A 27,999-nucleotide genomic window follows, 5' to 3' on the forward strand; every position below is an offset into this window, starting at 1 on the left:
AAAAACCCCCTGGCATGAAAGGCTGCAAAAGTAGACTGGGATCTTGCAGAATGAGCTTTAATTTTGAACGGTAAAGGCTTTCCATCAGAAGAATAAATGTAGGATATACAACTGGAAATCCAATTCGAAAGGGGTCACTTTGGAAACTGGGAGACCTAATCTGAAGTCAGAGAAGGAAACAAACAATTGGTCAGACTTCCTGAATTCCTTGGTCTGGTGTAGATAGAACTGTGAATGTCCAACTGATGAAATCCGTATTCTGCTGTGTTGGAGTGATTAGGAAAGAACACCAGAAGCTCTGTAGCTTGGTTCAAGTTATTATGAGAGCACACCTTGGGGACACAGGATGTATTTGTACGAAGAGATACCCTATCTTTGTGGAAAATCAAATAAGGAGGCTTCATAGACAGTGCCTGTAACTTATACTCGTCTAGCAGATGTGATTGCCACCAGAAACTAAGTCTTCCAAGACAGGAACTTCAACGAACATGAATGAGCTGGTTCAAAGGGTGAAGAAGTTAATTTGGATAGGACGAAGTTTAGGTCCCATGACGCTACCGATTCCTGAAAGAAAGGTCTCAAAGTCGCACCTTTAAGGAAGGTTTTACACAATCTGTGTGACATCAGATTGGACTCATGGCTCAAATGAAAATTTGATATTGCTGCCAACTGAACCCTAATTGTGGCAGCAGTAGAACCCTGGTGAAAAAGTTCAGACGGGAATTCCAATACCGCCTGAATGGATGCAGTATAAGGGTCAACGTTCCTTTCCTCAGCCCAGATAGAAAACCTTCTCCATTTGCTAGTATATAACTTTCGAGTGGAGGGTTTGTGAGAAGATGTAAGAATGTGGGTCACAGCAGGTGAGAAATCATGAAGCCTGACTAGGGATGGAACAGGAGCAGCCAAGCTGTCAAACTGAGGGTGTGGAGGTTGGGATGAAGAGAGCCTGACATGTGAGTCAATAGATCTGGTACTGGGTCTGGAGTCCATGGGTCGTCTAGTAGATGAGGTCCGAGAAAGGGGAACCAAACCTGACGAGGCCAGTAAGGAGTGATGAGGATCAATTTGCTTCCCAACAGTTTCGCTTTCTGAATCACCTTGGATATGAGAGGAAAGGGTGGGAAAGCACAAAGGAGACCCAGGTGCCAATTGTGAACAAGTGCATTTCACGATGACTCCCCCGGAAGGGGGATAAGGGAAAAATAGCTGCTGCATTTGGAGCTGATCAGACTGACAAGGCTGTCCACATCTGGGGAAAATCTGTTCCGCTATTTCCTGCCTCATAGACCACTCGTGAGTCATCAAGATTGCCTGGCTGAGTTTGTCGGCTATCACGTTGGTTGTCCCCGGGATGTGCAATGCGACTAGAAAGCGCTGGGAAGATATCACCCATTTCCAAACACGAATAGCCTCTCGACAGAGTGGGTACGATCTGGTTCCGCCTTGTTTGTTGACATACCACACTACCGACATATTGTCTGATTGAATTGCTATCGTCCCAAGAGGAAGAAGGTCGTGGACTGCTTGCAATGCTAGAAGCACCACCCTCATCTCTAGGACATTGATATGCAGGTGGTCCTCATGCCTTTGATAGTCCTGCCTAGATAATGTCCCCGTACCCTATCTGTGAGGCATCCATGGTCACAGTGGCAATGGGTTGGCGAGGAAGGAATGGAGTGCCTGTCGTTAGCTGGTTGGGTTGGGATCCACCAACGGAGGCCCTTTTTGGAAGACTTTGTTAAAAAGATGTAGTGGGATAGAGGCAGTTGTTGGAAGGACCACTGGCACGATAGAAGCCATTGAAGAATCCGCATGTGTAGTCTTGCAAGAGGCACTAATAATATGGTGGAGGCCATGGTCCCTAGAAGTTTCGGCACTGTCTTTGCCTTGACTTTCCAGAGAAAGAGTAGATGAAGGACTTAATGTACGAGATTCTGTGCTCTTTCTGCTGGAAGATAATCCAACATGGCGACTGCGTCTATTTCTGCGCCTATAAAAATCACAAATTGAGAGGGCGATAAGGCAGACTTTTCCCAATTTATAGTAATCCCCAACTGGGAACAAAGTTGGATAGTGGAGTCTCTGATTTGAAGAAGTAGATACCTGGTGGAGGCGGTCAGGAGCAAGTCGTCCAGATACGGAAACACTTGGAATCCTAGACATCTCAAGTGAGCTGTCACTACTGCCATACACTCAGTGTACACCCTGGGGGCCATGGTGAGACAAAAAAGCAGAGCACAAAACTGGTAGTGACTGGCTCCCAGCCGGAAGCGTAGATGGCTCCTTAATGCTCTGTCCAATTTTATGTGGTAGTACATGTCTTGGAGGTCTACTGAGCACATCCAAGTGTCTTTTCGTAATAGAGGGAGTATAGACTGCAGTGTTACCATCCGGAACTTGTCCTTCTTTATGGATTAATTTAATTTGCTGAGGTTCAAGATGGGCCTCCAGCTCCCTGTACGTTTTGGCACTAAAAAGAATATGGAGTAAGTTCCAAACCCTACCTGGTCTGCGGGGATTGTTTGGATGACTGTTTACGAGCAACATGTTCACTTCAACAGTTGCTTGATCCCTGTGACTGGGTGGAACATCCAGGATCCTCTTGGGAACATGAGGTGGAAGAAAAAAGGGTACGGAGTAACCTCTGGTGATAATTCTTTGTACCCATTTGTCTCGGGTGATGCTTAGCCAGGCTTCTGGATACAAAGAAATGCTACCCCCAACTGGCTCCAGAGAAGTGCAGTCGGGCCCCACATCAGGAGCGCTGATAGGGCCGGCCTCGAAACGAATCACGACCTCCCTGGTTTTGCGGCCCACCCCTACCTCTAGGTCAACGTCTACCATTTGCTCCTCCTCCTCTGCCTCTGAAGGAGGAGTCCCCCTGTGCATTCTGGAAAAACCTCTGGGACTTCTTGAACCACATTTTACCACCTCGGAGATTCTTGGGGTATGGTCTACTGGGGACGGTAAAACATACTCCCACAGCAGAGCACGCTTTCCCTTCTTGCTCACACCTGATGAGTGTGTCTTTTACCTTAGGTCCAAACAAGGAAGAACCGTCAAAAGGGGTGTTGGTAAAAGCAGACGAACGGCTCCACAAAATTACACAAGCGCATCCAGGAGTGCCTCCCGAGGGAAACTCCTGAACCCGCTGCCCTGCTCGCTCTATAAGAGATCAACCTCATGGATGAGTTAACAATGGAATTCAAGGTGGACTCCTTCAGTAGATGTACCTTGTCGAGTCTCTCCCAACTCCTTAAGGAGATCTCTCTGAAGCCTTCTAAAATGTGTTAGGTAGTTCAGCAATCTGAGTGTGAATGCCGCTAACGAAAAGATACGCTTCCCGTACCTGCCCATCTTTTGAGACTCCTGAGCAGGCAACTTTTCAAGCATCTGCTCCGAGCTCCGAAGGTGTCGGAGCAGAACTCGGCTCCAAGACAGCCTCGTTGGGGGAAGCTGGAACCGAGGGATCTGAAGTAGTTAACTTCATATTTGAAGTAGTTAACTTTTTATTTGCAACCTGTGGGTATTTGGATCCATATCAGATATGAGCCGGCAACTTTTCAAGCATCTGCTCCGAGATCCAAGCTCCTCCCCCTTACCCATAACCAATCACCATTTCCTATCTTCCCTCAGATCTCGTTTGCCGCTTCATGCATCAGCATCGTGATCTCCATAGCTATGAGCATAGGGTTGTAGTAAGTGCCTTTTTGGTCCTTTTTTGAGAGTTGAGAGTGGTTCCCTTTCTTCCCCCAAATGCTTGTTTGTCGGTAAAACCAAAAAAAAAAAAAAGTCTGTTTGTAAAGTAGTTTAGTGTAGGCCCTCCCTCCCCCATAGGTGTGCATGCTTATAGTGTATTGGGAGTTTGGTAGGTGGGCTGTGTGTGTTTAGAATGGCTGATCAGCCCAAACCTACTTTTATGAAATGCACAGTGTGTGGCCATAAGCTTTCACTGGCAGATGGTCACACTCGTGTGTTGTTGCCTGGGTGTTCCCCATTTATCAGTGCAGTGTGTGTTCCAGTTTTAACTCTAGGGCCTTGAAAGAAAGGAAGGTCAAACTGGTAGCCAAAGGCCTTCTACCTGCTTCCACGCTGGACTCATCAGCCTTGGCCTCGGCTCCCGCAGCTGCTGCCCGACCTCCACCTCAGGCTGGCACTCACCCTCCCACTAGACCGGTTGAAGGGGAAGCCAAAGGAAGAGACAGAAAAAAGGATAAGTACAGAGAGAAGAAGGGGGATAGGCCCCATAAACGGTTTTCAGATCAGGAATCCTTCCCTAGCCTGCCTTCTAAGGTGTTGAGATCTCCTTGGCTCCACTCCCCAAGATTCTCCCCGGAGCTGATGGTGCTTTGGGATCAGAGGCCTTCATCCAGGTCGTTGCAGCGACCAGCCAGATCTGAGTCAGTAGTTTTCTCGCGCTTTACTCGGAGTCTCTCTGAATTGGATATGGACAGGATGATGAGACTTACTCTGACCCAAATCCAGATGGGAGTCTTGCCAGGCTCCTCTCCCTCTGGAGGGGGGACCTCCATGCCCTATTTTCATCCGATTTCTCCTTCCCCGATCCAGCCTGTGGTTTTGGGTTTTATGGATCCAATGATCTTCGGAGCTGGGGGTTCTGCACCAACGGTTCCTCCAACCTCGACTCCGGCGATTACCTCGAGTTCCTCGGATCCGACCAGTTCGGATACGAGCAACTCTCAGGGCCGAGGACGGGGAGTCGGATCCGAGGGGATGGAGGTGTCTTCGGCTCTGACTTTGTCAGATCTGAGCCGTTCCTTCGGAGCTCCGGCTACCCCAGCCTCGGTCTCGTTCCTCACGGTGGACCTGGGGAAGAGCTTCCTCCTTGTTGGGTGCTAAGGAGGTGCGCTCTCCATTAGTGTTCGATATGGTGGAGAGGGTTTTCTCCCAAGGATCGAGACCCCAGCCTATTTCCTTGGATTCCGCCCAGACTCCCTCGGATTCGGTTACGACTCCTTCAGCTTGTCCCAGGGACAGCCAATGCTAGAAGAGCCCCAGGCAGTTCCCCCAGAGAAACCCGACCCCCGCGGCTCATAAGCACTCTTCAGAGAGTCCCATTGAAGAGGGTCCCCATAAGCACACGTGTTAAAGGAGGCACCTGGACTCCCCCGAGTCCTTGACAGAAGACACTGATTTAGATGAAGGAGAAGGTTCCCCAAGGTCACCTCCCGAGGATGTCTCCTTTGGAGACATCATGGAGCTCCTCCACCAGAGGGGAGGTTGGTCAGCCCCAAAACCTACTATGGATCAATCAGTGTGCCTGGAGGCTTTTGGCATGGGCCCATCTACGTCCTGGGTGTCCCAGCCTGCAGATCCCTTAGTGGATCTTATCACCACGCGGGCATGGAAGAAGCCTGACACCATAGAGCCGACACCTAAACGCCCGGACAAGATTCTCTCTCGACCCTCAGACAGACAGGCCTGGTATAAAGAATCCCCCATGGATGCTATGGTGGTTGCAGCAGCCACCAAGAGGGAACTGGCTCAGAAGAGTTCCTTGGTCCACCCTCCGGACAAGGAGTCCAGGGTGGTGGATCGATTTGAGAAGCGAGTGTATTCTTCAGCGACGTTTTCCATCCGAGCGTTGAACTATTTGGCACACGTTATACAACTGCAGCGAGACCTAGTTACGGAGTTAGCGGAGTCTCTCCCAGAGTCTTTGTCGCCAGAGGACAAGCGTCGATGGTTCTTCATTTTTTGGGAAGACTGTATGTGACACCCTTGTCCAGAGTGAAAAGGACAGGAAGACTTTGTCATCGGAGTCTGCTTCTCTAGCCCTTAAAAATCCTTTTCTAGGAATCAGAGAGGGCAAAAGAAGATGTGGTTCCAAAAATCAGTTTTCCCGGGACTCTCAGGACAACTCATCCCCTAGAGGCAGTGGGGGACAGGACAGACGCCGCCCCAGAGGCAGAGGGGGTCTGAGGAACTTTGGGTCTAGGGAGCCCTTCTCGGACAGGCCAACGCAGCAGCCCTGAGGGGTTGCCTGACTGTCCTACTCTAGAGACAGTCGGAGAAGATTATCATTGCACCCAATGGCTTGGGAGCCCATAATTGCACATCGTTGGATGCTTCAAATAATATCCAGAAGCTACACCATCCCTTTTGTGACCCCTCACGTCCAACCAAACTGCCTCCCTGATGTCCCACCCACTCAAAGGGAGATGGTAGCACTAGAGATTTCCAAGCTGCTTCAGAAACGAGCCATCGAACTGGTCCCCCCCGATCAGGCGTTTACTCCAGGTTCTTTTTAGTGCCAAAAAATACAGGGGACCTCAGGCCCATTTTGGACCGGTCAACCTTAAACCTGGCTGTCGCCAAGCAGAAATTCCGTATGGTCACCCTACGGTCCATTCTACCTCATCTTCGAGCATGCGACTGGATGTGCTTGACAGACCTCCAGGATGCTTACTACCACATCAAGATTCGCAGAAGCTCCAGGAAATTCCTTTGCTTCCGGCTGGGGGTCAAACATTTCCAGTTCAGAGCCCTACCCTTCGGTCTCACCACAGCCCCCAGGGTGTTTATCAAGGTAATGGTAGTCGTAGAGGTTCACCTGAGGCTTCAGGGAATTCAGGTATTCCCTTACCTAGACGACTAGCTACTAGCTGCTTCCACCAAGCGTCTTCTTTGCCTAGCCAGAGACTCCTTCCTTCATCTTGCAGACTGGCTAGGGATCACTATCAATGTTTCCAAGTCCCTCTTGGACCCAGTGCAGATCTTGGACTTAATCGGGGCATGGCTAGACACACTTCGACTGAAAGTCTTCCTAACTTCAGACATGGTCCAAAGACTACGGGCCCATATATCAGTAGTTCTTGGCCCCAGGTTCCCAAAGGCGGGCGATGTTCTCAGAGCCCTGGGCTCTATGGGTGCTGCAATCTCTATCCTCCCATGCGTGTTCTTCAATGGACTCAGCCGTACAGTGGTCTTGGCTAGATCTCCCCATGGAATATCCAATTCAAATCAGCAAACCCTACAGGGCGTCACTTCTCTGGTGGCTCCAATCGCTGGAGATCTTAGTGGGATGCCCATTTGTTTCACCCACAGCCCAAGCCACAGTGACCACGGATGCCTCCCAGCTCGGGTGGGGGGGCATTATCTGAAGAGGACAGTCCAAGGAACATGGTCCCAGATCGAGACCAGATTGCATATCAATATTCTGGAGATGAGAGCAGTGCTTTTAGCACTGCAAGCCTTCCACACTGTTCTTCCTCTGGGGACTATTGCAATTCAGTCAGACAACATGTCGGTTGTCTGGTACATCAACAAACAGGGAGGAACCGGATATTACCCTCTGTGTCGCAAGGCCATGGGTGTGGGCGATCACCAGTCGGTTTCCTGATTGCAACGCACATCCCGGGATGCTCCAACATTTTAGCGGACAGATTGAGTCGGGCTATTCTGTTGCCATACGAGTGGTCTCTGAAACAATCGATAGCGGAGGAGTTCTTCCTTGCGTGGGGTCAGCCTTGCTGCGATCTCTTCGCATCTCCTTCCAACACGAAGTGCAGTGAGTTCTTCACTCTGATCCCCTCACCAGGGGATCCCCCCACAGACGCTCTGGTCCATGCTTGGCTTCCCGGGTTACTGCATGTTTATCCTCAGTTACTTCTCATTACGAAGTTTCTTCAGAAAGCCTGCTGACTGGGGTGCAAAGTGATCCTCACTGCCCCGTTCTGGCCTTGTCAGGTGTGGTTCCCCTTCCTCTGGTCTCATGTTCTAGCTCCTCCTTGGATTCTGGATCCCTGCCCGGATCTCATTTCTCATCCCTCGGGCACTTGTCCGCCCAACTTGGACAGCCTCAAGCTGACAGCTTGGTTGCTCCATTTCCCTTGATTGCCAGGACTCCCGGTCTTTCATCTTCAGTAAAAACTATTCTGATGGCTACCCATAAGGCCTCCACTACACTAGGAAGATTTACCGCAGTAAATGGAAACGATTCTATATTTGGGCTTCTCAGAGAAGCCTGAACCCTTTTACAGCCCCTGTTCCTGCAGTGTTGGATTTCTTAGCCAATATTTTTCAGCAAGGGGCTAGTTCCTCCACTGTGAAAGTGCAACTGGCAGCTATTTCGAATTTCCATGTCGGCGAAAACATGAATGCCCTGGCCTCTTCTAGACTGTGTAATACTTTCCTTAAAGGAATCTTTCTTGTGTGTCCTCCAATTAAGGGCTCTGTTCCTCCTTGGGATCTTACCTTGGTTCTTCAGGCTTAGTTGCACCCCCCCCCCTTTGAACCTGTAGCATCAGTAGATTATCCTGGAAGACAGCCTTCCTAGTGGCCATTACGTCAGCTAGGAGAATTTCTGAGATTCAAGCTTTGTCTGCTGTGCCCCCTTACTTGAGCTTCCATAATTACAGGGTTTCTCTCTGCACAAACTCTTCTTTCTTACCAAAAGTGGCTTCTCTCTGCACAAACTCTTCTTTCTTACCAAAAGTGGCTTCTGAATCAAACATTAAACAAACAATTAACCTGCCTGTTTTCTTTCCAAATTTTCAGAACAAGGGTGACTATAAACTGCATTTGCTAGATGTTCATAGACAACTTTGTTTTTATTTACACAGAACAAAGCCCTTCCGCAAGTCTGACCAGTTGTGTCCTTTTCCAAACCCTTTCTGGGTAAAGCCATCTCTGAGGTTTCCTTAGCTAGATGGATTACACAATGTATTTTGCAAATTTATAAAGACAAAGGTCTGTCCCCTCCTGGTCCTGTTAAAGCTCATTCTACCAGATCTATGGCGACTTCTGCTGCCTTTTGCTCTAGGGTTTCACTGGATGACATTTGTGCGGCATACCTTCATTTCCCATTATAAGTTGGATTTGATCTCCAGCAGGAGAGCATCCATCGGCTCTGAGGTGCTCAGGAATATCCTTCCATGAGGGCCTTCCAGGAGTTTGAGTAGCTGGGGACTCTGCCCACAGGTTACAGATAAAATGAAGTTAACTACTTCAGATAAAGAAGTTATGTACTCACCATAACGTTCCATCAGAGTAGTTATACTTCATTTTTTTGCAACCCTCCTTCCCCCGAACCTGCTCATGGCTTATTGTAAGGTTGAGTTGCTGATTAGTTTGAGTAGTGGCAAACTCGATCTGAGGGAAGGTAGGAGATGGTGATGGGTTATGGGTAAGGGGGAGGAGCTTGGACCTCGGAGCGGATGCTTGAAAAGTTGCCAGCTCAGATCCGATATGGATCCGAATACCCACAGGTTGTAGAAAATGAAGTGTAACTACTCAGTTGGAACGTTATGGTGAGCACATAACTTCTTTTTCCACAACCAGCGGTACCGAGCACTCTGGCTCCGAAAGTTCAGCACTGCTCTGGCTCCGGGACCGACAGGGTTGGAGCCAACAGCATTTTTGGTAAGACAGATGACTTCAGGAGTCTCAGCACTACTCTCACAACATCTTCTTCTAATAGGCTCCAGGAAGATCTGGAAGACAGTGTGGGAGATCTAGACCTCTGTAAGATAGGGGACCTTAAAGTTGGGGAGACCGGTAATGGATCCGTGGACCGGCTCCGATGTCTGCAGCCAGTAGTCGGCTCCGAAATGCATGGGGCCTACACTGGAGTCATAGTAGAAACAGCCTCAATCGGTTCCGAAATCAGTGGAGCCGAGGAGGGAGAAGACTTGTCTGGTTTTGACATTTTAGGAGGCGGTTCCGAGGCACCAGATGGTGCCGGGAAATACCTCTTGGAAGGTTTAACCTTTTCCTTTTTAGATCTACGAGATTTTAAGGAGGACGATGAACTGGCCAAGTCTACTTCAAAAGAAGGCTTAAGGAGACCTTTTAATATTAGTTTGTTCTTCTGCTCCTGTAAGACCCTGGCACTGAAAGAATGGCAAAACAAACATGTTTCTTGCAGATGGATGGCTCCGAGGCAATACACACAGTTACTGTGGCCATCGGTAATAGACATATTCTGAGAGCATTTCACACATTTCTTAAACCCGAGGGTTTATGATCCTTTGCCTCTTTAGACATGGCGCTGGGATGCAGCAAAAAGACACAAGCCAAACACACAGCGAGGACTACGTCCTCTAACTTAAACGGGCCCTAGCCCTTATCGCAGTAACAGTCACACAAGAACTAGGTCCTCTAACTCAAACGGGCCTAGCCCTGGGTAAATAAGAAAGAGAGAAAACTAGGTCCTCTAACTCAAAGGACCTAGAAGAGAGAAGACTAAAGGTCTGAAACTACCAAATATACTTGACACACACACACAAAGCTAACTATTAAACTTATGAACTACCAAATTCTCTACGGTAATCTAGCACAGCCAATAACAACTAGGGGCAAAATGCCCATCAAATATAACAAACTGGCACACAGGATACCAAGGAGAACAATAAGGCCAACGACCAAACTAGTTCTAAACAGCAATTAACTAAATTGAAGAAAAGGGTACATCAGCAAGAGTAAAACTACTCTAACAATGGTACAATTCTAGCGAAGGCTATATCACTTGAAAAGTTGAGCTGTAATCTAGAAAAAATAGCAAAATGTGTTAAACTTAGCCACAGCCAAGAAGAAGCACAACTGAACTCGTCGGCGTGGCAAACGAGATCTGGGGATTATACTCGTGCACCATGGGATATCTACCTAGCCACGAGCCAATTAGAAGACTTTGAGCTTGCTAATAGGCAGAGTCGGAGCAGAGGATTGGCTCCGAACCCATGTGCAAGAATGAAGGTGAAAGAGGACTACAGAACATTTATATTTTTGAGGAAAATTAAATATTTGGTATGGGAGATGCAAGTTCAGTAGCAGAATGACAGAATTTACATATTATTTGCCAAGAAACATTTTCTATCTGGTTTGTCCCATTTATTGTATTTCAAAAGAGCATGTGTATTTAATTGAAAGCTTTGAGAGCCATCCAATAATTAGATCTGATCATGCACCACTAAAAACTAAGATAAAAGTGCAGGGTACCGATCTAAAAATGAAACACTGGCACTTTCCTAAATACCTGTTAAAAAGAGGCCATAATTTAAAAGTTATTATCGAAGAGAGAATCATTAAAGAAGATATGGCTCGTGAGTGAGATAAAACTGAAAGTGGGAGTTTAAAAATATGGAAGAAATAAGAGAAAAACAAGATATGGGAAAGAAATAAAATTTATTTAGATGTGTTGCCAAAGGTAAGTACTGAAAAGGAAGCTAAATCTCACAGTGCAAGAAGAGGAGCAGCTGCAGGGGGTGACAACTAATGAAGAGCAGAAGATACTTATATGGGAGAGGAAGACTGCAAAAGTGAGATAAGCTGAATGCCTCTGTAGAACAAGGCAGCTTAGGGTTACCTGATTTGAAAGGGTACTTTCAAGCTACACAGTTAAGGTATACATAACGCAAGCAGAGCATTAACCAAAGTGGACAAGGATGATGAAATGGGTAAGTGGGATTTTGAGAGATACAGACAGCAGACTAGGATTTTGGGTGAAAGCCTTTAAGAACAGTAACAACCATACAGAATATTACAGTCATAAAGTACAGAAGTATTATAAGAACTAAGTCAACCGTGAAAAGACAAATGAGATTTTGCCAATAAAAGTGTCTGCAAGTACAGGTATGGAAAAAAGGCAAGAGGAGACTACAATTTACTGAAGGAAATTAGCAAAGAAACCAAGATACTAGCAGCAAATAATTTCATAGGGATAGGAAACAAAGCAGAATGAGGCTAAACAGCAGATTTGACTGCGGGTTTGAGCTTGCCCTCCCTATTAGGGATTGATAAGAGTATAGGCAAACAGAAATGGATGGGATTGTTAAATAAAAAAACATCTCTCATAGAGGTTTACCTGAGTTAAGAAAAGAAGAACCTGTTAAAAAGGAGAAAATTGGTAAGGGTATATGAAATAATACACGATTACTGTAAGAATCAATCAGAAGAAGTTAGAAAAGATTCGAGAAATGAATACAAAATAGGAATTTACAAAGGAACAGTGGGAATAAATCTGTAAAGCTCTCAAGTATGCAAAAAAGTCCAGATGTTTTAGGATTTCTGCATGGAAGCATTTACACAGGTATCTTTTATGCTCTAAACAGGCTTGAGGATTCTTCTTCAGGTAGACAGCAAATACTGGGGAAGCAATGGGTAAAAGAATGGTAACTGGGGTCATGTGTTTGGGGAATGTAGCAAGCTGGCAGATTTTAAAAACTTCCTCACAGAGTATTTTTGCTAATGGTATTAAAGTAGATTCTTTTGAGCTGGGATATAGGATTTGAATTATACAGTACAAAAGGAAATGACTAAGTAATGGAATTTTGGGGGAAAATACATGAAGACTGATACTGAGGAAGAGGAATGAGGTTGAAGGAAGGGCAACAACTGAGCAATTTATGTAATGTTGAAGTGAATGAAAAGTAAAAAATATGTATTCTGCATAACAATAATAATGGAAACTCATAATGGTTTGTTTCATTTTCTATTATTGTATGTGATATCATGTTGTGGTTATTTAATGAAGAGGTTTAACAAACAAATCTTAAAAAATCTCAGCATTTTTGTCCTAATATATACTGCACACTTTCCCTTCTCTTGTGTCATAAACCTATTGACGAGCTATTTTGTATTCGGAGACTCCAAAAGTGACTTGAGCTCATAATTTTTCTGAGCATTTTGAGGGAGGAGGCCCTTATTCAGTCAGCATTTAGGGTTGTTTGTGTCCTCACCTTCCCATCTATGGGGAGGTTTATTTTATGACTTAACACCCTGCCCTGAGGACATGTGGCCCACATTACTCTGGGAGCCATAGTGCCTTCCCCATACAAGTGCACACTCTGTGCATTTATTCATTGAAGTCTACTGCTGATCAGTTGCTTAGCAAACCACAAGCATGCCTTCAATTTAGGAGTGTTTCCTTCCTCAGAAAGACTACCATGACCTGCAACTAGCTCTGTCCCGCCACACCAGGATAAGCACAACCATCCTTCCTGGCACTTGAGCTGCTAAATGAACTGTGATCACTTGGGTCAAAGTCAGGGCTTTATCATTCTATGCCATTATGCTGGCTTATTACTTTTTTATTTTTCTGTTCTCTTTCTTATATGCAATTGCTCAATAAATTTAAAGTATAACATCCACTGAAGTCATGAGAAATAAAGATAAAAAAAATAATATTTAACAGTACTTCTGTTTTACTTTCATACTGTGTATTTCTAACATGTCCATATACTAGTTAGTACTGACACAACTGCTTATCCTAACTGCCAGTTATCCAAATAAACTGCTTGAGGCCTGGAACATTTGGATAAAAGGAGCCCTTTGTCAGACCTACCAGTTGTTACCTCACTAAAAATCTCATTTACATGATCCAGTTTACAGCTTCTTTCTAAAAACATTTCTCTAAGAACATTCACTTTTTTTTTTAAATAGATCATGATCAGAGGTAAGCCTAAAAAGCCTAATGAGTTTTAACCACACAGTTTTTGACATATCTATGGTGTGCACTAGCAGCATGCACAAAAATTAATGTTTGTAGGCTTTCTGTAAATGCCTAGTTTAAATCAGTCAGCTGACTTACCAAGGGTTACATCCATATCCAAATTATATATATCCATCTTATTAGTGAAACATAAAAAGTTTCTACTGATAAACATCTATAAGAAAAATAGATCACCAGTAAAATTTACAGTTTATTATACGTGTATATTTTTTAAAATCCACTTAAAAAAAAATTTTCTCCCATTCATTTAAAACTAGATTAGCAAAAGTGTGCGTGTGTGTGTCGGGGCAAATTTGCCCCCATTGCTATACCTCTAATCTGTTTATAGATACTGTTATAAGTTTTGCTTTTCTAATGAAATGAGCATATTAGCACAGTCAAGAAAATCTACTTTTTAAAGCATGGCCATGGAGGTCAAGTAGCATATAGCCTGAGTCTCATCAAAGGTATCAAATGCACCAATACTTATACAAAAATAAGCAACTGGTGTCATATCATAAGATTTTACACTAGCCAATAAACTATACACATTGCCTAAACTAGAAATTCACTTTTTAGCTCGAGTCTCAAAAATATTTCAGTTGTCACTGTTATTTACAAGAAATGCAGTTCAACATAAAGAAATGCAGTTCAACATGAAGAAACAAAACAACATCACGTGCTTCTAAACTCCATCTTAACGTAATATGGATTCGATCATTAAATAACTTCACTTCCTCAAAAGCTGGAAATTGTATGTTCAAAAACTGCTGAGGTTGCCCAAAGGCAAAGAGGCAAGGCATCCATCTGTATCGCCTGTGAACCAAAGTTCCCTTGGAAGGGATAAGATGAAACTGCTGACTACCAATTTTTCTATGCTGGGAAGGGAAAGACCTCTGATGGAGGCCAGGATTATTGCAGGACATCTCAGATTAACAAACGGGGAAACAATTATGTCCTCACATCACTACATTAGCCATTCCCTCAGTCAAGTACTATGATTAAGTGCAGTGAGAATGATGGCTTCAGGGTCCAACCTAAAACCCCTTGGAATCTTTTCCCCAGCCTAATCACTAGTCACCGAGATGTCATTCTCAAGGAGCTGGGAGATCCACCTGGCCAAAAGTCACATATGGGATACCACGAAATAATCATCTAGGGGATACAGGACTAAGCAAGAGCACAAACCAGTGTACAACCAGAAACTGTACAAGATCACAAGGCAGGAATATGGGAAAAAACAGCTGACATTGTCCACAGGAAATAAATATTGGCAAATCATTTCTTTGGTGCTTTTCCAAGTCAACTATTAAAACAGCTTGACATAACAAAAAAAATAGGGTGGGGTGAAAAAAACTAATACATATTAGTAAGGATCACAGTTCAGATGAGGTGATCTTTAGAAGACAATTTCCAACATACTGTCTTTTAACCATATCAGACCAGCAGTACTATAATGATTAAAGAAAATAAGTACACATAATTACATGAATTAGAGGTCAGTCATATAAGGACAGTATATTTTATCAGAAGTTCAAAAGACGTGACTGAAGATCTCTGAAGAAGTGAATAGTAATTTGTTGAGAATCGCTATGCAGAACAAATAACTCTAGAACTACTAAGGCAAGATGGGAAGCACTGCAAGCAGCAAACATTATATACAACTCTTAGTGACACTGCTTATATACTGCGGTCTTATGTATCCACCAAGAATTTGGGTAACACTAATGACAGGCCACTGCCACTGCTGAAAAACTGGCCAATATGAAGAAAAGTAAGTGGAAGTAACCTGATATTATATATGGTGTATTTACCCTTCCCCTTATGGGCAAGGCTGTGGCTGAAAAGGATCTGAGAAGGACAAGTTCACTTATCCAATTAGCAAAGAAACAAGTACATAAAATTACAGAAAAATAGATGGCCAGTGATCTAAAATACCAAAACACTTGTTAAAATAACAAGCCAACTTTCAAAGTCTCTAGCTCCTCGGCTGTTAAGTCTTTACAGAGTATACTCCCCATTTTCCCATGTACCCATTAAATAGCCACCTCAATTTTCTAATTACATCATTAAACAATTAAAAAAACAATTACAAAAAACAGTTCAAATTGCACTCCACATTAAGAAATTTGGGGGATAAAGTATGAACTTTCAAAATGAAAATAGATTCCTTTTTCCACAGCTTGTCTTTTATGTCACACACATTAATACAAGCATTATTAATTTGTTCTAGAACAGTCGCTTGTAATCCAAGTGGATTTCCATTATGAAATCTTTGAAAGTGAAGGGCTACAGGACTTTCCACCCTACCTTTTTTATGTCCCTAATATGTTCTTTTTTATATTTAAAGGGTACATGGGAAAATGGGGAGTATACTCTGTAAAGGCTTAACAGCAGAGGAGCTAGAGATTTTGAAAGTTGGTTTGTTATTTTAATAAAGTATTTGGGTATTTTAGATCATTGGCCATCTATTTTGCTGTGGCTTTGTCTCATTTTTCTGTTATTTGTGGTTAAGTAACTAAAACATATTAGTTCTCCCAATGTTGTATCTCAGCTGTTTGTGCACATCTAATGCATACAGATACTCCCTTCATAAAACACTGATAGCTTAGATAAAACACTGTTTTTGTGATACAGAATTAATCAAAGCAACTTTGATTTTATTATGTAGCAAATGGATTCTGTTTGGGATGCCCATTTCTGTACAATGTCATAAAATATTTGAAGATCCAGTTTCCATTTTTGTGACAAAGACATCTTCCCTACTTAAAAAAAAAGTACCTGCTGAATCTGTAAAACTAAAACATGGCTTTCTAAGAGAAGAAGATTATGTTGCAATGCCCATTCTCTGGACTGTTCTCTGAAAATCTGGAAGAATATGATTTGTTTTATGCACCACATTGCTGTCATGTTTTTGGTAGACTGATTTGAAGGTGTTCTGGCTAAAATTGTCCTGGAAAACTAGTAGGACTCTAGTAAATTGATTTAATCTTATTCATGCTAATATGAAGCGACTTCATGCTAGTTGACGTGAGTTTTACAAGAATAATCCAAATAATCTGTTATTAGGTGGTGGACTTTGTATGGGGAAGGCTGCATCACTCCAAAAAAATGAAGTCTGCCATGCCACAGAACCACTAAAATTTCTTCTTTATATATTGGGAAAAGGAATAATCATATCCAATATGCCTGTAGGCGAGTTCCACGGTTTCCTGAGATGCCAGTGTGTTTTTCATATATGAAGTCTTGCGTAAGGAACTCTTAGAATGAAAGAAAACATGTACCCCACAGTTCACAAAACAAGTTTGCTTTGCTTTGTTGCTGAAAAAATTCTGTCAGGTTTATATGAATTATTCTCGTTTATCCTCAGCAGGTAAAACATTACGTAGTAAAACTATGGATCTCAACTGAAATAAAATATGAAACTTACATTCTAGGCGACGTTAATATTGATTGGAATAAAATCAACACGCCTTTCCCCCTCCCTATCCATTAACCTCTACAACTTCACCCAAGTAATCCATTCAACAACTCTTCCTAACAAAAACCACCCTCCGGGGTCCACCATAGACTGGCTTCTAGTCTCCCAACCAAACAAAATAATTCTCTCTGGCACTATCCCTGACACCTTTAGTGACAATCTCCCTGCTTTCATTCATTGCTCAGCTAACTCCACTCAATATCAACACCACTACATTCAAACTCATAATCTTAGCAACTTTAACACCACTACATTCAAACTCATAATCTTAGCAACTTTAACCCCACAATTTTCTCAAACATTTTTAAACAAATTAACTGGCAAATCCTAAATACTCTTCCCCTTGACAATGCTGTAGAACATTTTAACTCTGTCTTCCTAAATACTCTAACTCCCTAGCCCCACTAAGAAACAAATGAGTCAAAGCCAATTCTGCTCCTTGGCTGACCAAAGAAACAAAACAAATCATGCGTCACAGAGACAAATCCTGGAAGCTTTATCAGAAAAATAAAATGTCTTCCACCTTGCTCCAATACACCCAACTCCGCAACCAAGTAAAAAAACTAATCACCTTGGACAAAAAAAAACTACTATAATAAACTTCAGTCCAACAATAATAAGAACCCAAAATAATTCTGGAAATCAGTTAATTCCCTTCTCCATCCAGGTTCCAGGAATAATCCCTGCCCTGACCCTAGTTTAACTGACATGGAGCTGAGCTCTCACTTCAACTCTTTCTTTACAGAATCCATAGCTAAGCTAACCAAAATTTTCCCAAGCAATAATCCACCTAACTCTCTTTCCTCAACACCCAACAACCATAATAACTGACCTTTTAATTTCCAGCTCAAACCAGTTTCAACCATTTTTATACAAAGGCTCTTATCCAAACTAAAGCCATGCTCTAATGCCCCTGACAAAATACCCTCCTCCTTCCTCAATTGTGCTGCCGAAGGTATTGCCCTCCCAATCTGTATCCTAATTAACAGATCCTTAAAAGAGTCGTATGTACCCAAACTTTGGCTTTCAGCCTACATTCTACCTCTTCACAAAGGAGGCAAAAACACCACTATTTCCAACTTCCGCCCCATTGCCCTACTGTCTCCAATATCTAAAATTCTAGAAAAATGTGTCAACCACCAACTTTTGCCTTTCTTAACTCAGAATCATCTACTAACACCCACCCAACACTGCTTCCGCCCTGGCCACAGCACCATTAACTGCCTTACTATCCTTCCTAGAAACAGTCAATCGAACCCGAGATTCTGGACTTCTAGTATCCACAGTATTGCTAGATCTCTCTAAAGCTTTTGACACCATCTCCCATACACACCTTCTCTTTCATCTCGCCAACCTTAATCTCTCCCCTACTACTCTATCCTGGTTCTCCAATTACCTATCAGACAGATCTCAAGCTGTCAGATGGAAGAACTCTACCTTCTCCTTCTTACCAACACCCACCGGCGTTCCCCAGGGGTCCATCCTCGGACCCATGCTCTTCAACATCTTTGTTAATAACCTTCACACTGTCATCCCTGATACCACAGTTATCCAATACGCTCATGACTCTACCTTAGTCTGTGCCGCCTCTAACCTTCCTGAACTTCTGACTAAAACACAAATAGCTTTTTCCACTACATCTCTCTCTCAACTCTAATAAATCTAAAATACTACTTTTCCCTCCCTCCAGGGCTTTCTCTTTTGACAAAAATGCTTTCAAAGTCCTAAGCCAAACCAACACTGCTATAGAAGTGGTCCCTTCGGCAAAACTTCTTAGCATTACCATAGATGAACACCTTAAATTCGATATCCACATACAACAAAACATAAAGAAAACCCACCAAAAGTTAGGTATGCTCTACAGGAATAACCACTTTCTCTCCAACTCCTCTAGGCATACCTTGGCAATTACCTACCTTCTACCCTCTCTACTATATGGAGCACCTCTTCTAACCAATCTGTCTGCTTCCAACACCTCAAAACTTGAAATCTGTTATAATAGGATCTCTAAATTTGCCACTACATCCAAAACCTCAACTCACCACTGCCTTACCCTACAATCTCTGAACTGGCTAGAAAGTACAGTTTTGTACCTGCCATAAATGTAGATGTCAGATAGACATGCAACTGCAGTCATAACATGTAGGTTGTCCTGCCTCAGGCAGCCCTCGGTCGGCCGGATTCCAAAGTCTGGGTCCGACGTTGGCTGATGTCGCATTTCTCTCCGACGTCAGAGCGGCTGGAGTACATAAGCATCAGCCGACGCCATTTTCTTCAGTGTTTCTTGCCCCAGATGCCAGGTGCCCTCCAAGGAAGGCTGTAATCAAATTGGAAGACAAAAACAGGATTCCAAACAAATATATGAGCAATAAAACAAATACACCATAACAGATATCCCCAGCTAAGAGTAAGGGGGATAGGAGTGGACCCTAGGCATAGAGGGGTATGGAGGGAGGGAAAGCCCGACTGCAGTTGCATGTCTATCGGACATCTACATTTATGGTAGGTACAAAACTGTACTATGTCCTTCAAGAATGCAACTGCAGTCATAACATGTAGGTAGAATACCATAGCTTAGCTGGGGGAGGAGGTATGCTCTAGGAGAGAGATGGTGTGGCAATCAAACCCTGCAGGACTGCCGAAGCAAAGCCTGCTCTGGATCTGGAATATAGAGGGAGGTTGTAGTGTTTGGAGAATGTATGCACGGAGCTCCATGTAGCAGCTTCTAGAATGTCCTTTGTAGGCACCCTCTTAAAAATGCTGTAGAGGTGGCTGTAGCTCTGGTGGAATGTGGTCTGACATAGGCTGGAACAGTCTTCCATGAAAGGAATAACAGAATCTGATGCAATGTCCAATCCATTTAGAAATAGTCTGTTTTGAAATTGCTTTTCCTTGGACTGCAGGGGCGTAAGCTACAAAAAGCTGTTCAGACTTCCTACTGGCCTTGGTTCTGTCCAGGTAGTATCGAAGTTGTCTATGAATGTCCAAGGTATGCAAAAGTCTTTCCCCCTTATTCACAGGATTGGGGAAGAAAGCAGGCAGATGAATGGCTTGATTTAGAGAAACCCTAGATAGCACCTTTGGCATAAAAGTAGGGTTGGTCCTTAATGAAACCCTGTCTCTGTGGAAAATAATAAAGGGTGGTATTGCCATTAGGGCCTGTAGCACCGAAACCCTTCTTGCTGAGGTAATTGCCAACAGGAAAGCTGTTTTCCATGAGAGAAATTGCAAGTCAACTGAAGCTGCTGGCTCAAAAGGAGGTAGAGTCAGTTTTTCTAAGACAAAATTGAGGTCCCAGGCTGGCACTGGGGCCTTTCTTGGTGGCTTAATGTTCTTGATTCCCCTGAGGAATTGTCTTAGTAAGGGGTGAGAGAAAACAGGAGGATCGGTGTTGTATCTGGCTGAAATAGCAGATGCATGTATCTTTATTGAAGAATATGAGAGGCCGCTCTGCAACATATCTGCCAAATATTCCAAGATGAGTGGGATGTTCAGTAATGATGCATTATGTCCCTTGCTGGTATTCCAATTGCTGAATCTTTTCCACTTTGCTAAGTAAACCTTTCTGGTGGATGGTCTTCGAGCCTCTGTTAGTATCTGCTGAACTTCCTTGGAGAGAGATAAGCTGAAGTTATTTATGGGATCTCCCAGGCTGTCAGCTGCAGTGTCTGAAGGTTTGGATGCAGTGTTTCGAAATTGTGTTGAATCAAAAGTAGAGGCCACTGAGGGAGGGCCCACCTCCTGGTGTGACATATGCAACGTAGTAGTGGGTACCAGTGTTGTCTTGGCCAATCCGGAGCTATTATGATTCCCTTGGGCTTCTCTGCTTTGATCTTTAGTAATACTGAGGTCATCAGTGGCAGAGGTGGGAATGCATAGATTGCTAGGGAGTTCCAGTTGAATGAAAGGGCATCTATTTTCCAAGCCTTTGGATGGTATGTCCTCGTGCAAAATTTTGGTAGAAGATGATTGAGGTGAGAGGCAAATAGGTCCACTTCTGGCTTGCCCCATGTCGAAGTGAGTTGTCTGAAAGCCTTCGGATGTAACCTCCACTCGTGTGGATCTGTGAAATTCCTGCTTAGGCTGTCCGCCAACACATTGTCTTTTCCTGGAACAAACTGGGATTGTAACTGGATGTTTAGACTCAGTGATTTCTCCCAAAGCTGCATTGTCAGTCTGCAAAGGGGTAAGAGTGGGTGCCCCTGCTTGTTTATGTACCACATCACAGTGGTGTTGTCTGTCCGTATCATTAAATGGCCTTGCTGGAGTTGGTGTTGAAAAGCCTCAATAGCATGCATTACTGCCAGCATTTCCTTTTGGTTTATATGCAGATGTGTTTCCTTTGGAGACCATTGTCCTTGTATACACCTGCCTTCCATGTGCGCCCCCATCCAAGGTCTGAGGCGTCTGTAGTCATGGTCTGTGTTATCTGTGGTTTTTTGAATGACATACCTGTGTTTTTCTGGCTCACCGAGGCCCACCATAGGAATTCCTTTTGTAGGCATGGAATGAGTGGTATGATTGTCTCCAAGTTGTTGCTGTGTTGAGACCAAATGCTTTTAGGTACCACTGAAGCTTTCTCATGTGTAGTTTTGCTAATGGAACCAGTAGAATGCAGGATGCCATGTAACCCAGGGCCTGTAGGAATCTCCTTGCAGTCATCTGGGTGAGTTTTGCTAAACCTTTGAAGTATTGAGTTAACTTCTCTTGCTTGTCTTCTGTCAGGTAAGCCATCTGAGAGGCTGTGTCTAGTTTGGCTCCTAAGAAGATTATTTGCTGGGATGGCTGCAATCTTGACTTTTGGAAGTTGACTGTGTATCCCAGAGCTTGAAGTAATCGTATGACATAATCCAGGTTTTTTGTCAACATCAATTTGTCGTCTGCTTGTATGAGGCAGTCGTCCATGTACGGGTAAATTTGTATACCCTGGAGCCTGCAATGAGCAATTACTGAAGCCAGGCATTTTGTAAATACTCTGGGCGCAGTAGATAAGCCAAATGGCAATGCTGAGAATTGATAATGCTCTGGCCCTGCAAGAAATCTGAGGTATCTTCTGCAGCTGTGTCTGATAGGGACATGCAGGTATGCCTCCTTGAGGTCCAGAGTAATCAGCCACGACTCCTTGCCCAGCATGGGAGGGAGTTGCTGTAGAGTCAGCATTTTGAACTTTGGTACTATGAGAAAGGTGTTTAACGCGGACAAGTCCAGTATTGGTCTCCACTGAGATTCTTTTCTTGGAACAAGGAACAGTCTTGAGTAAAACCCCTGTTCTTGTTCTTATTGTGGAACTCTTTCTATTGCTTTCATTCGAGTCAGCAGAGTGATTTGCTTGATAGCCTCTGCCCTTTGATGTTGTGGTAGATTTGGCATGCCTTGTTTTCTTGGTAAGGTATGAAAATGAAACCTGTACCCTCGGTCTATAATGTCCAAAATCCATTTGTCCTTTGTCAGTCTGTGCCATTTTTCTGCAAACATAGATAATTTCCCGCCCAAGGGAGCTTCTAGTTGTTCCCTGGTAGGCGGTAGTAGGGGAAAGTCATTGATTTTGTGGTTGTTGGGCAGGTGAAACCCCTGCGTCACTTCTTTGGTTTCCTGGCTGCCATTGTCGTCCCCTGTAAGGGCCTCTGTATTGGCCTCTTCCTCGGCCACGTCTGTTCTTACCCCTTTGAAACTTTTCTGGGTTAGGAAAGGACCAGTTTTTTGAAGGCCGATTCCTACTGAATCTGGGGGGTTGAACCTGGAGGAAATCTTTCACAGTCTGAACTGATTTTGCTTTTTCTTCGATGGTCTTTAACACATCCTTAGCATTTGCACCAATAAGCTTGTTCTTTTCCACAGGTGCATCCAGAAGTTTTGCTTTTACATGATCTGGTAGAGGTTGATCCTTTAACCAAGCATGTCTACGCATCACTGCCCCTGTCATAGCTGCCCTACATGAAGCTTCCAGTGCATCATATCCACATTGTCTAAAGGATCAGGAGAAGCTAATGATTTTTGTAAATCTTCTAAGAGATAATCCTGATATTGGAACATATGAAAAAGGCAATTTAAAGCTCTCATAGATAAGGTAGTGGATGTGTAAACCTTTTTATCCCATCTCTCTAATGACCTTGCTTCCCTGTTGGAGGGCAAAGGATTTTTTGAGGTGGAGGCTGAAACTCCTTTAGGCCCCTGTGAAATAGTTTCCAAATCAGCAGTATGGGCCCTGAATAAATGGGAATGAGTTTCTGGGACCCTGTAATACCTGTCTGGTTTGGCTGGAGCAGGAGGAAGAGAATCAGGGGTAGCACTAGAATCAGAATACAAATCATCCAGAACATCAAGTACAGGAGGAATAGCTAAGGGCCTGTGCTGAGGCTTCTTAAGGAAAGTCCTAAGGCGTTTCCTAGAATCAGAATATTCCTGACCCTGCCACTTGAAATGTTCCCTCATGGTGTGCAGAACTTTCCCAAAAGAAATATCCTCAGGAGGGGAGGCTGAAGGTATGGAATCTTCTGCATCCGAGTCCTCATAGGTCTGGAAGAGCTCTTCCTGGCTATCAGAGTGGACAGAGCCCTCAGAGTCTTCATCTGAAGGAGAAGGGTCAGAGGGTTCAACCCGGGGCCTTTTATCAGGAGGAGTCTGGGATGCTCTCTCAGGATGGGCCTGTAAACCTCTGATCATGGAAATTAAATCAGCAGCCATGGACATAATTTGTGTCTCCGGAGTCGGCTGAGGTAAGGATTCGGAAGCAATATGCTTTGTTTTGCTGGCTGCCTTAGCCCTAGTGTAGGCCTTAATAGACATTGCCATCGGAGGCCTGGCAGCTCCACGTGCAGGAGTGACCTTGTCTACAGCAATGGTCTCGGGCATTTCCTCGGTTTCGGTATTCGGAGGAAAGTCTATAACTGGCGTCGGAGTAATATCTGGAATCGGAGTCGTCGGTAATGCGGTGTCTTCGGTTCGGAGCGGTGGAGAGACCGTCTCAGAGGGAACCAGAGCACTCGCGATAGGTTTTGGCGTGGAGTCGGTGGTAGACGCGGGTCAAGGATGTCGGTCCCGGTCTTTTCGCTTTTTGGGAGTTTGCGATGTCGGAAGATCCGACGGCATGGTGTAAGCAAATTTATCGCCGAAAAAATCTTCAGCGAACTCCACCCGGCGCCTGAGAGTGCGCTTGTTGAAGCGAGCATAGGCTACACAGGCCGAGACGTCGTGGTCTGGGCCCAGGCAAGGGAGGCAGTAAGAGTGGAAATCCTTATGAGGTATTTGTTTACCACAAAAAAGACAATTGTTAACTTTTTCAGTAATTTCTGACATCGGCTGAGGCAAGAAAAGGTCCCCAACGGGGTACTTAGCTTTTTTGATGACTTCGGTATCGAAGAATACAGGAGCTGACCGACCGGCACTTGCAAACTGCTTCTGCTTCGGGCACCGCGCGGCAAGAAAGACTGAAGAAAATGGCGTCGGCTGATGCTTATGTACTCCAGCCGCTCTGACGTCGGAGAGAAATGCGACATCAGCCGACGTCGGACCCAGACTTTGGAATCCGGCCGACCGAGGGCTGCCTGAGGCAGGACAACCCACATGTTATGACTGCAGTTGCATTCTTGAAGGACATCTCCCCAACCACCTAGACTATCTCCAGCTAACCACCGCTCACAAATTAATATTCTACCCAGATAAATGCCCAGCCTTAACAAACATCCTTCCACCATACATCCCAAATCGATCTCTGAGATCTGAACACCAAAACCTAATCTCCATCCACAAACCCAAACATCCCGCTGGCCAGCTTCTACTCTCCTTCTCTCTAGGTAAGAAATGGAACTCTCTCCTTCCCTCACTTAGGACTATACCTAACCCAGAATCATTCAAGACCCAAATATTCTTATACCTGTCATCCAAACGGAAATGTTCCTGCTTTCACCCTACATAAATTCTAGGGAATTTTCCCCACTGAACTCTCTATACTTCTTGCTCCACTCTACCCTCAAGCTTTTATTTCTATTCTCCCAAAATAGACTTAGCTGACTGTCACAGATTAAGCAATTTCTCACTTGACTCCAAGTATGTAAATATTGTAAATATCAATATTGCCATTTAAAAAAAAAAAAAAAAGTGGAATCTATCTGTTAACTGTGTCTTATGATGTACATTTTATGCATTTGCATTTCCTGACTGTATGAATTTTACACTTATATTTTACCTTCAACACTATGTAACCCTTATTGTATTGTATTGCTTATGGAGCTTTTCTCCCCGGGCCTCCACTGGAAATGGGCACTTCATAGCCCAGTGGACTTCCCCGGTAATCAAACTGAAATAAATAAATAAATAAATAAATGACTACCATCAGAAATGTCAGCGAGACAGAAGACTTCTTGTGATTTAATACTACTCCCAGATGCTGTAACAACTACCTGATTAATGTGCACAATGTTTCCCTTGTCTAACTATTAGGCAATTATACCAATAAAAGGAAGATAGTCAGGTTTTAAATGGGTATGTTTTGCTTTCCGAAATGTGGCAACACTGCACCTAAACACCTGCTACAATTCTCATGGGGCTGTGAGTAATCCAAATGGCAGATCTGAAAACTGAAATGACCTTCTATGAGAAGATTTTACTGGCATATGAAGATAGGGTGCCTATCTAAAAATAGGGTTCCATATCTATAGTTGCCATGTACACGTCTTGCTCTATAACATGAAGCAGAAGTCATTATCCTGAAAATATTTTGTATTAATGAAGTTGTTCAGGTTTGATAAATCCAGAAATGGCTTTACTATCTAGTCCAGTTACTGAAAAGAAACTGTGAGTAAAAATTGTGAACATTTTGACTGGTAGGTACCATCTATACTACCTTTTCATTATTGCAATGCTTGTTATAGCTGTTGTTGATATGTCCGTGTAACAAACTACATTTGAGCATTCTGAACAAATTCTCCTGCATAAACATGCTAAACTGTTTGTAAAACTCAGCTGTCTATTGGTAATGCCAGTTGTGCTGAAAGTTAACTTTAAAATTCATCTTTATGGGGTAATGGAGATGGGGAGGGGAAAACAATGGAGATGAAATTATCTGGAAGGCCTGAATTTGAACTGTAATTGGTTTGCATTCTTTTACATTATATAATATGACAAGAATGTTGAAAAGGCATGCACTTTATAGGCAGTCTTAAGTTTTTTGCTACAGGAGTATGAGGCACATACATTTCTTTAAATGACAATGTTGGTTCTCCCTTTTCTAACTCAGCAATATCATCAGATGATTGATCAAACAAGAAATATTGCGTGAGCGGAACACCTAACAGTCTAGATCGGACTCTGTTCTAACCTATGCGAGTCTCCTCAAAACCACCAATGACATAGCTACCTTTGATGAAGCACTCATAGCACCAAATGTACTTTTTGGCTGCTTCACGTTTGCTTTCAACACTTTTAAGTGCAGATATAATACAAACAACTCAAAGCAGCAAACTTGCTGCAACATCAACAAAAACTCAGTTAATGGGGGGGTTGTCACTGTGCTGTCCCCTACACTCCTGCTACTTACATTTACTAACTTTGAGATCACAATTAGTGAACAACAATAAACACAGCATATCTGTATTTGCATTCCTGAGTGCTGAACCCAAGTACTGTGAACTTCTGTCTTGTTCCCACAGACTTCTATTAGCAACTTTTTTTTTAATCTACTCACAGTGTAACAGACTGCAAATTTTCCTGACTTTGCTCCAAAATGGAGCTCGGATGTGAAATTGTGGACTAAATAACTGGGTTTCCTAGATAAAGTAGTAGATTTGTACACGTTTTATATAAATGTTAACTATGTTGCTGTTTCTGTAATTTTTGACATGCATTTACTTTTTTCTTTCATTTGGAAGACCAGAAAAGTGTCCACTCGGATCAGTGTTCTACCTAGTTACCATGTTTGAATAAAGTTTCCACTTTGGTTAGATGCAGAGAAAGAAACAGTAGCAAAATATGACACCGGTGTATATATAAATACCATCGACTTCAAGACTTGCAGATCCTCTCTGTTGTTCTTGTATTTGGAATTTGCACACAATTATTTGACTATGAAAGTTCCATATAGTACAAAGAAGTGGCTCTCTCCACTACAAATCTAGCAGCCTCATAACTTGTCAGGAGAAGAGGTACTGCCTAATGCCAAATGAAAAAATTATCTTCTAAAAAGCAAAATCCTCAGAATGGAAATCTTTCAGAGATGACCCTCAAATTTAAGAGGAATACTTCTTCTTATCCAAGTCCTGAGAAGAAAATAAAACACATGCATCATATAAAGTCATCTGCACCACTGAGTCAGGGAAAATGCTCACTTTCTTTGATTTTTTTCAGTTTTCCTTCTTGTACTTTTGCAGATAACTGCAAATGTTTGCATCTCCACTCTACTGACAGACTTGGGTCAGTCTGACAGAAGTGCCAACATAGGTCCTGCACCATATTTAAATATTCCTTTTCAAAAGTCCTATAGTTAAAGACTGCATTAAGATAGTAGCCACAACATATGTAGCTGCAATAAGCCTCTCTCCTCTAACCAGTGCTAAAGTGCTAGTTTCATCCACTACTGTAACCAGGGTTGCCAGATTTCCGACTGGCCAGGTAGGGACTATTTTTTATTTGATTGGCCCGGGCCAATCAAAAATAAACACAGAGCTACTTCAGTTTAATGTGAAACATCGCAGTTCCGCATTACACAGAAGTAGCTCTGTTTTGTGATGTTTTGATTGGCCCGTATATCGGCATACGGGCCAATCAAAAATCGCTAAACACGGAGCTTCGTTTAATGTGGAACTTCCGCATTAAACACAAGAAGCTCCGTGTTTGCGATTGGCCTATGGCCAATCAAAAAAAACAAAGCGGAGGCTGCCCGGGATTTAAACCGGCAGTGCGGGACTCGGGATCAGGCTGCTGATCTCGGGACAGTCTCGCCCAAATAGGGACGTCTGGCAACCCTGACTGTAACCCACCAGATCTCAAGATTACAGGAAACACCAACATAAATATGGATAAAGGTGCGGCTAAGATCTAATCTTTCAGCAGCATGAAGTTCAGAGAGGAG

The 27,999-nt window shown here is 43.6% G+C and overlaps 1 protein-coding gene across 8 annotated transcripts in view; it reads right to left on the bottom strand.

The window, feature by feature from the left end:
• The window catches only part of CEP170 (centrosomal protein 170), a 2,077,048-nt gene that overhangs the window by 1,623,677 nt on the left and 425,372 nt on the right, over positions 1 to 27,999 (bottom strand). The window lies entirely within an intron of this gene.

The sequence above is a fragment of the Protopterus annectens genome, chromosome 1.part2 (assembly GCF_019279795.1).
Source record: "Protopterus annectens isolate FY-2018-M chromosome 1.part2, PAN1.0, whole genome shotgun sequence".
NCBI classification, from domain to species: domain Eukaryota; kingdom Metazoa; phylum Chordata; order Ceratodontiformes; family Protopteridae; genus Protopterus; species Protopterus annectens.